A 9,821-nucleotide genomic window follows, 5' to 3' on the forward strand; every position below is an offset into this window, starting at 1 on the left:
TCGTGGTCAAAATCCAAGGTTTGACTGTATTTTTGCTATTCTTGTTAAAATCACACTTACATGTGAACTGGAAATAACAATAATAACACATAGTGAAAACCAAATTGAGCAAATTGGCTACTTCAGAAGTGTGTGTCAAACTGGTAGCCCTTTGCCTTAATCAGTACCCAGGAAGTAGCTTTCGAATTAAGAAAGGTTGGTGACCCCTGGCATACAACATACAACAATAGGGAAAAAACACACTAAAACTAAAACTAAAGAGAATAATGAATGGATCCAGGTTCATATGGGAAGTGTCAAAGAGAAGTGATTTCAGAGCCTTCTTAAATTGGTGAGAAGATAAGTCCCATAAAAATAGTGGTAGCGAATCGATGGCATTCAACAATGTCACATTGAATTATATAGATGCATTAAGATGCAGATATAGAAGATATAGATGCAGTAAGATTATCAATAGAGCCGATATATGCTTGAAATATATCATTGGAGCCACCGTGTATCACTATATCCGAGTGGCTAGTTTTGTTGGAACTACGCTGTTGACTAGACCTATTGCGAGCTAGCGCCCTTAGATTAGCTTCTATGTCGGGTGCTCTGCCTCCAGGGATACACAATACTGTGGCTGGATTTTTAAGTGTGATGTTTTTCAGGTAATGGAGTCAACTATGACCAAGGTGCGAGAGCCAGTAGGCCGAAATGGCTTGGGACGGCTATGCGTCTTAACTGGCTTATCGTGGTTTGGGGCTAATGCTAACTGGGCTAGCAGGCTGACTACAGTCCGCATCTGGGTCCGCCACATTTACTGTTATACCACTATTCTGCTCTAGCTGGCGGACACGTCCCTCTAGCACGGACAACCTCTCTGAGAGAAGGGTGCAGTTGGTGCAAAAAGCCGTACAAACCTCTTGATCCGCAGCCATACTTACGTGTCCGATGATCGACGGTAGACAAACAGCCACAAAGCCGGGCAGGAATTGACGGTCCGCGACTTTCAACAATAGTAAACTCCAAAAAGTGGAGTAAAAAGCGAGGAAAAACTAGAAAAGCATATAGAAATGTAGGAATGTAGATCGTCTCTCTAGTGACGCTGCGGCGCTCTACGTGGCAAACCGGAAGTATGATACAAAGTGAGATTAAAAAGATGTAAAATAACACAAAGTAACAGAGAGCGAGTTACCGAGGTGACCATCTGCGGCGCCATCTTACGATGTAATGATACCAACCATTGCATCTATATAATTATTCTGCTGCAAACACTGGTTAACGCACATGGATTGAAAACCTGCTTAAATGCTATTTCGCACAAAGAAGTAATTTCCCAGTCGGGGAATCGAACCCCGGTCTTCAGCGTGACAGGCGGAGATATTGTCCACTATACTAACGAGGACTGCGCTGCAGGGGGCAAATTGCGGGAGAAAGGAAAGCGAGGGGGCGGGCGAGAACGCTCACGGAACACATGCGCACATAACTATTATTTGGATTTTAACCGTCTGTTAAGGTTTCTAAAACACTTCTGAAATGGGGCAATCTGCTGGTCCGGTTCGCATATGCCTGCTTTCAAATTTAGAGAGCACTACCTTTAGTGGGAGCATTAGAGATTAAAGGTGAGGGGGTTATGGTAGGCGGGTTAGCAGGTTAAAGTTTAATTATTAGGATTTGTTAATTGTTAGGGTTTTAGGGTTAGGGCTTGAAGTTTGGGAATTGGGAGCCTTAGGCCAACCAGATTCCATTTATTCCATAAATCACTGGCATTCAGTCTTCAGGGCTTCCAATCAGAATGTAACGGGGTCAGCTGGTCTACTATGGGGCTCATTGGTGCAGGGGAATGATTCTCGCCTAGGGTTCTTTGATTACCCGGGTTAAACTCCCGAACGAGCTTTTCTTTGAAACACTGTTGTCTATCGTTGTGTGGACTGTTTGACAGGCCAATGTTACACAGAATGTAACATGGTCTGCAAGCTTTTTTTGTGGCTCGTTGGTCTAGGGAAGGGGTGTCAAACTCATTTTTGTCGCGGGCCACGTTGTAGTCAAAGATTCCCTCGAGGGGCCATTATGACTGTCAACCCAAATAAATAAACACCTCATATTATATACAGTATAAGCTACAAAACAAACTGACAATAATAATAATTATTATTATTATTTTTTCAAATCAGAGGAGTGGAAACTTTTCAAATATTTCAAAAATAATTTTAAGAAGATTCTTGAAAGTTACGACAATTTGCAATTTTAGTATCACATACATTTAATGCACAATTTGTCGTTCCGGGCCACAGAAAATGATACGGTGGGCCATAACTGGCCCTCGGGCCTCGAGTTTGACACCGGTGGTCTAGGGGTATGAATCTTGCTTTGGGTGTGAGAGGTCCGGGGTTCAACTCCCAGATGATCCCTTCGTTATCACATTGCTGTTGATCAACTAGCCCGATTTCATCTGAGATGCATATTACATGGGCTGTCAATTAAAACGAAACGGGTTCAGTTAATTTACCTCGGGTCTCTTAAATCTTTTGTTTTGATTCTCATCACTTTCCGTCATGTGTCATCCATTGCGCCACTCACCCTACAAGACTGTATCGACTGTAAACTTGTGTGGAAAACTGTCATTGTCCAAAGGAAGGCTGTCTAGCAACAGTGACCAGCAGACAAATTCAACAAGGTAATTTGATTAAACCATAACCCGGATTCTAATCGACCACTACACGATCATGGCGTGTATGCAGTAGCGTTAAAATAGTTATGCATATTGGCCATGATCATATACTGGTTAGTACTCTGCGTTGTGACGGCAGCAACCCTGGTTCAAGTCTGGGTCATGGCATAAACAAATTACTTTGAAGAATTTCTCCGTTGCTCACTATTGCTAAACTGCCATCTTGTGGACAACGACGATTTTCCACACAAGTTTGCGGTCAAATAATGTCACCCTTTTTTTTTTTTTTCATTTTTGCAAAAGTGTTACAAGCCACATATTCCCGTGGGGCTCGTGGAGCAATGGGTAACGCATCTGTCTACAGATCAGAAGATTCCAGGACTCCTGGCCAGCTCACATGCCATTTTTGGGGGGGGGGGGGGGGCAAAGGAACCAATCAGATGGCCCGAATCCATGCATTGCCGATGACGGCAGTGATCAACACAGTGATATTTGAGAAGTAAAATGAAGTTTATAGGATTTGCAGACAGTGTGCAATCATTATTTAAACAAAAGTAGGCAGATTACAGATACAATGGAGCTTCGGTTTTTGACCACAATCCGTTCCAGAAGGCTGTTGGAGAAATGAATCGTTCAAATTCCGAATCATGTTTTCCCAGTGTTTTCCCAGTGCTTAGCCTTATTGTGACAGAGCGGTCGCTAAAATTTAGAAAATATTTTTAAAGTCCTGATGTACTTTCCAAAATTTAAGTGGACCTCTGCGCAGGGAGCTTAATTTGGTCTGATCGCGCAACCGCAGCGCGCCGGCCGCTCACTGTTGCATTGCTTTATGAGCGTCTTTGTGTTTTAGGATGGCTTTACTGATCCCACTTGCTTCCTTTGGAGGCATGATTAGAGTTGTTGCAATCCTCAGAGTAACGAGAATGTAATAACGAACGGAGTCAGTTGGCATGCGGGTCCTCTCGTGAGGTTCGACAATCGAATTTCGTTCGACATCCGGAGCAAAGAATTCTCGAATTTTTTGTTCAATTATTGATTTGTTTGAGAACCCGGACGTTCGAAAACCGAGGCTCCACTGTAAAACAATGTAACTTTCGACGAGGATGGGATTAGAACCCATGCGTGCAGAGCACAATGGATTAGCAATCCATCGCCTTAACCTCTCAGCCACCTCGTCTTGCTCATATGGCATTGACAACACGCTGTGCCGAGATACTTTGTGTGAAAATCCGACGATTGTGATATGAAATGCTGAGTGGAGAGCACAATGGAGTAGCAACCCATCGCCTAAATATCTCAGCCATCGCATCTCATGCATGTGTTGTATGGGCGACATGATATGGCATGTACGGGGTAGTATAAGGTACAAGGTAAAATGATACGATACTTTAGATGTGAAATGAAGAAGAGCTAAGCCACAAAAGAAGTGACACTGTCAGCAAAGGAAAAAAATGTTTCAATGTTGTCTCACCCCAAATCTTTGGGATCATCGGCTCTGCGCAGTTGGATAGTTCCACTAACATTTTAACATCAACATTCTTTCATGGTCTGCCTGGGTATCTCGGCTGAAGATCCTAAAGAAAAGAACCTACATTTCTTGTATGCTATTGCATGACTGTATAGCCTCCGGCCGTCATGACTACATTTTACCGTGGCACCATTGAGAGCGTCCTCTCCAACTGTATTGCTGTTTGGGGTGGCGGCTGCACTGACTACAACTTGAAGGCCCTGCAGCACATAGTGTACACGGCTGGTAAGATTATTGGGGCTTCACTCCCCTCCTTGAAAGACATTTACATCTCCCATCTCACCCGCAAGGCGACCACGATTGTGAATGATGTGAGTCACCCCGCTCACTCTTTGTTTGATCTTCTGCTCTCTGGGAAGAGGTATAGGAGCCTGCACTCCCGCACCACCAGACTCAACAACAGCTTCATACTCCAGGCTGTTAGGATCCTGAACTCGCTTCCCCTTTCTGCGTAGCGTCCTGTACTTTTGCGCTATGCTTACTGTCTGCTGTATGCACACTGGCTCCGTTTTGCTCTTCTTATTTATTGTGTTATCTGTTTATTTATTATTTATTCATCACTCTTATTTATTGTTTGTGCCTTCTTGTTTTTATATTGTGTCGTTTACTTGTATGTCCATCGTGTAATATGTCTCGTCACCGTGGGATAGAGAAAACGTAATTTCGGTTTCTTTGTGTGTCTTGACATGTGAAGAGATTGACAATAAAGCTGACTTTGACTTTTTGACTTTTGTGGCCGTAGCATCCCCGGAACGAATCTGGGTCATGGCGTATTTAAATTACCTTGCTGAATGTGTCCGTTGTTCACTGTTAGACGCAGAGACCACTGCTCCAGCAGAAGAAGCCGAAACCCTACAAACAGCAACCACAGAATCATCTCAACCACTAGACCGGACCCAGACCGACCCTCTCTCGCCTACAGCCGCCGGTACGGAGACCAACCAAGCTCAGCAGCTCCCACACGCTTCAGACCTCCCCACCTCTCCAACTCCAGAAACCCATCACCCCCCCTCCTCTCATCCACCCCCACACCTCACCCTACACACCCCCAGAAACCCACTACCCCCCCCTTCTCTCATCCACCCCCCACTTCCCACCCTCCTCCATATCCCTTTCTCCCTCCCCCCCTCCACTGCCCTTCTCATCACACATGAACGAGAGGATTGAACGGGCAAACATCAATATAGCCAGCCCCCATCGATGCGGGGGAGGCGTTTTCCTAATCTATTCTGATTTTTTTCAATGTAAACGGACGTCATTTGGAGATTGTCTTTCGTTTGAGTATCTTGCAGTTGTAATGAAGTCTTTTCCCCCTGTCCTATTTATGGTTGTATACAGACCCCCAGGTTATGCTAATAACTTCTTCGTCGAATTCTCTGAACTCCTCGCTATAATCTCCTTGGAACATGACTGTATATCAATAGTAGGTGACTTTAATATTCACATAGACAAACTCAATGATAATAACATCAAAGAACTAAACGACCTCCTTGACACCTTCGACCTATCCCAGCATATCTCTGGACCTACACACAACAGAGGCCATACACTAGATTTATTCATAACCAGAGGTCTTGAGTCATCTTTCCTCTCAGCAGTCGATATTGCCTTATCTGATCACTTCTGCATCTTTATCGAAATGAAGGTCACCACTATAGCTCTCAGTCAACCACAAACCATTAAAAAGCGGCTCTTTAATGAGGCCACTAGTACACGATTTATGGAGGCCTTCTCGCAGGCCCCTACCCTTCCATCAGAATCTGTCAATGACCTCCTAGATAACTTCAACTCTAAAACCCTAAAAGCTATCGACGCAGTAGCCCCTCTGAAAACCAAGTTAATCTCTGGTAAGAAGAAAGCACCATGGACATACTCTCTCTCTGTAAAAGATAAAAAAAAGAGAGTCTAGAAAAGCAGAACGCAAATGGCGAAAAACTAAACTTCACATTCATCATGATATTTACAAAGACAGCCTTAAATCCTATAACCAAGAACTAAAAAAAATCCAGACTTCCGGGTTCTCTGCCGGACGCCCTCTTCCTTCTCAGCCAGACTCCCAATACTTTTCAGGCTTGGACGATTTTGTTTTCTCCAGCGTGGAACTCATCTCCCTGACTCTAAATTGGAGTGCCTGGGAGAGCGGAGGCTTCGTGGCCGTTTGTCTGCCGTCGATCATCGGACACAAAGTATGGCTGCGGATCGAGAGGTTTGTGTGGCTTCGTGCACCAACTGCACCCTTCTCTTAGAGAGGTTGTCCCTGCTAGAGGGACGTGTCCGCCAGTTAGAGCAGAATTGCGCGATAACTGTAGATGTGGCGGATACAGACGCGGGCTGTAGTCAGCCCGCTAGCCCAGTTAGCATTAGCCCCAAGCGGCTTGCTAATCGCGATGAGCCAGGTAAGACGCATAGCCGTCCAAAGTCATCTCGGTCTACTGGCCCTCGCACTTTGGTCATAGGTGACTCCATTACCCGAAATATTACGCTTAAAAATCCAGCCACGGTAATGTGTATTCCTGGGGGCAGAGCACCCGACATAGAAGCTAATCTTAGGGAGCTGACTCGCAATAGGTCTAGTCAACAGCGTAGTTCCATCAACACTAGCTACTCGGACATAGTGATACACGTCGGCTCCAATGATGTTAGGATGAGGCAGTCGGAGATCACAAAGAGAAACATAGCGAGGACTTGTGATCTCGCTAGAAAGATGAGTCGGCATCGAGTATTTGTCTCTGGCCCCCTGCCTGGGAGAGGCACTGATGAGAGGCTTAGTAGATTAGTCTCCCTTAATCGATGGATGGCTGGGTTCTGTAAGAAGCAGGGACTGTATTTCATAGATAACTGGCCTTCCTTCTGGGGCCGCCCCGGCCTGCTGAGGAAGGACGGCCTTCACCCTAACCGTGAAGGCGCCTTCACTCTTTCTAGGAATATAGATTACTGTTTGAGCCACACATGACAGGTCACTTTAGAGCAGGCCGGGTCACAGGTGATTAGACCACCTGTCAGGATGGGTTTGGAGTCTGTTAAGATAAAGTTAACTAGCGCTAGGCTAGACTCCCAGCATGCACATAGCTCCTTGTGTAGACTAGAGCGTGATAGTTTGAATAGTGCGACAGTACACATAAACGCACTTTCTACTGGGGTAGTAGACAAATCCAATCACTCCACCCCGACCGGTTTTGCTGAGGAAACGGTGCCGGTTTCAGATAATTCTACACGTGTAACAAATATTTACTATCAGATTCCCACGGTCGTATCAGCCCACCGCGCTAACAAACATTTGAGAGGTGATGTCAGGCTTAGAGAACACAATCTTACTCGCATTTCGTATAAATATCCTTCGATAAATACGCACCCGGATCGACCAATTACACTTAAACTTGGTTTTATGAATATTAGATCGCTTCATACGAAAGCCATTCTCGTTAATGATCTCATCACAGAACATAATCTAAACGCTTTTGGTCTCTGCGAGACCTGGTTAAAACCTAATGAACTGATGCCGCTTAATGAGGCCTCGCCTCCAAATTTTGTGAGCTCGCATGTGGCGCGTCCTCGAAAAAAGGGTGGGGGTGTCGCCCTCATCTCGAATTCCGAGCTTAGTTTTAGGCCTCGTTCGATCAACGTATTTAAAACATTTGAGGTTCTCATTGTCCGATCCACCGCTTTACCGTCATTTTATCTTGTTGTTATTTACCGTCCACCCGGGGCTTACTCTGGCTTCCTGGATGAATTTTCAGAATTTGTGGCTGATCTAGTAACCAATGCGGATAATATAATTATCATGGGCGATTTCAACATCCACATGAATTTACCGTCAGAGCCACTTACTTCGGCGTTTCAGACTTTAACTGATACCTTTGGTTTTACGCAAGCTGTACAGGCAGCAACGCATAAGAATGGAAATACCATAGATCTGGTATTATCCCGAGGACTTGCAACCTCAAATATAGCAGTACTGCCATACACTACTGTTTTGTCTGATCATTACTTAATAAAGTTTGAAATTCTAGTTCCTTGTCAAAGACAAGAGAGCAATCAGCATTATAGGAGCCGTCATTTCAACTCCATGACTGCAACTGCGCTATCTGAAATACTGTCGCCGGCAACCACTAATTTTCTCACATACGCCGGCTCTATTGATAATCTTACAAATGAATTCAATGCGACATTGTTAAATGCCATTGACTCTGGCGCCGTTACGTCTGAAAACTCGCCGTAGAGTGCCTACTCCGTGGTTCACAGATGAAATGCGTACGCTTAAGCAATTATGTAGAAAGCATGAGCGCAGATGGCGTCTAACCAAACTTGAGGTTTTCCATCAGGCATGGCAGGATAGCCTCGTGAAATATAAAGATGCGCTTATCTTAGCAAAAACTCGATATTTTTCGCAAGTTATTAATCTCAATAAAAACAATCCAAAACACCTATTTGATACAGTGGCAAAGCTGACTCTGCGCCAGCCGACCACCGATAGTTCCTTCCACTCAGCTGACGAGTTCATGAAATTCTTTGCTCAAAAGATTGAATCCATTAGGGATGAGATAAAGAATAGCATTCCAATCGCTCGGTCGAGTACGCCGTTTACCAACGCTGATGATCATGCAACAACCCTCTCAACTTTTAAAAGCGTGTCTCTTGAAAGGCTTACACAAATTGTTAGTGCGGCTAAACAAACAACATGTTTACTCGACCCTCTTCCAGCCAAACTACTTAAAGAATTATTTCAAATTTTAGGACCGTCCGTCTTAAATATAATCAATCTGTCTGTCTCCTCTGGGATAGTGCCAACAGCCTTTAAAACCGCTATCATTAAACCGTTACTTAAGCGACCAAATCTTAACCCGGACTGTCTCAGTAATTATAGGCCAGTTTCAAACCTCCCATTCATAGCAAAACTTCTTGAAAAAGTAGTAGCGCAGCAGCTTATTGATTACATGGTCGCCAATAATCGATACGACACTTTTCAGTCTGGTTTTAGAGCTAATCATTCCACTGAGACAGCACTTGCTAAAGTGACTAATGATCTCCTCGTAGCTATGGATTCAAACATTTCGTCTGTACTGTTACTACTCGATCTTAGTGCTGCCTTCGACACTGTAGACTTCGATATTTTATTAGGGCGTCTTAAAACTTGTGTTGGTATTTCAGGGTCAGCACTAGGCTGGTTCCATTCCTATCTATCAAACAGGACGCACCGAGTGGTCCATGGCAATTCGTCCTCGGAGCTCTATAATGTTACATGTGGTGTCCCACAGGGATCGGTTCTCGGACCAATTCTTTTTAATATTTATATGATTCCGCTTGGGGACATAATACATAAATATAATATTAGTTTTCAATGCTATGCGGATGACACCCAATTATATATGCCGTTATCAATGACAGATCCGCGGGATTGTTGTAATCTTGAGAAGTGCCTTGCGGAGATCAAGCAATGGATGTCTCTCAACTTCCTTCGTCTTAACCCAGATAAAACTGAGATGTTGATAATTGGTCCAACTCGTTATCAACACTTATTCAAGGAAACCGCTATAACTATAGATAACCGTACTATCACTCAAAGCGATACTGTAACTAATCTCGGGGTAATATTTGACCAAACTCTCTCCTTTCAAAAGCACATTAAGAATATAACCAGAA

The 9,821-nt window shown here is 44.2% G+C and overlaps 1 non-coding gene across 1 annotated transcript; it reads right to left on the reverse strand.

Moving 5' to 3' along the window:
- Positions 1 to 3,748: 3,748 nt before the first annotated feature.
- trnas-gcu (transfer RNA serine (anticodon GCU)) lies at positions 3,749 to 3,830 on the reverse strand. Its single transcript has one exon. It is a non-coding gene; the product is annotated as a tRNA-Ser (tRNA).
- Between the last annotated feature and the right edge of the window lie 5,991 nt (positions 3,831 to 9,821).

The sequence above is a fragment of the Syngnathus typhle genome, unplaced genomic scaffold (assembly GCF_033458585.1).
Source record: "Syngnathus typhle isolate RoL2023-S1 ecotype Sweden unplaced genomic scaffold, RoL_Styp_1.0 HiC_scaffold_35, whole genome shotgun sequence".
Classification (NCBI taxonomy): domain Eukaryota; kingdom Metazoa; phylum Chordata; class Actinopteri; order Syngnathiformes; family Syngnathidae; genus Syngnathus; species Syngnathus typhle.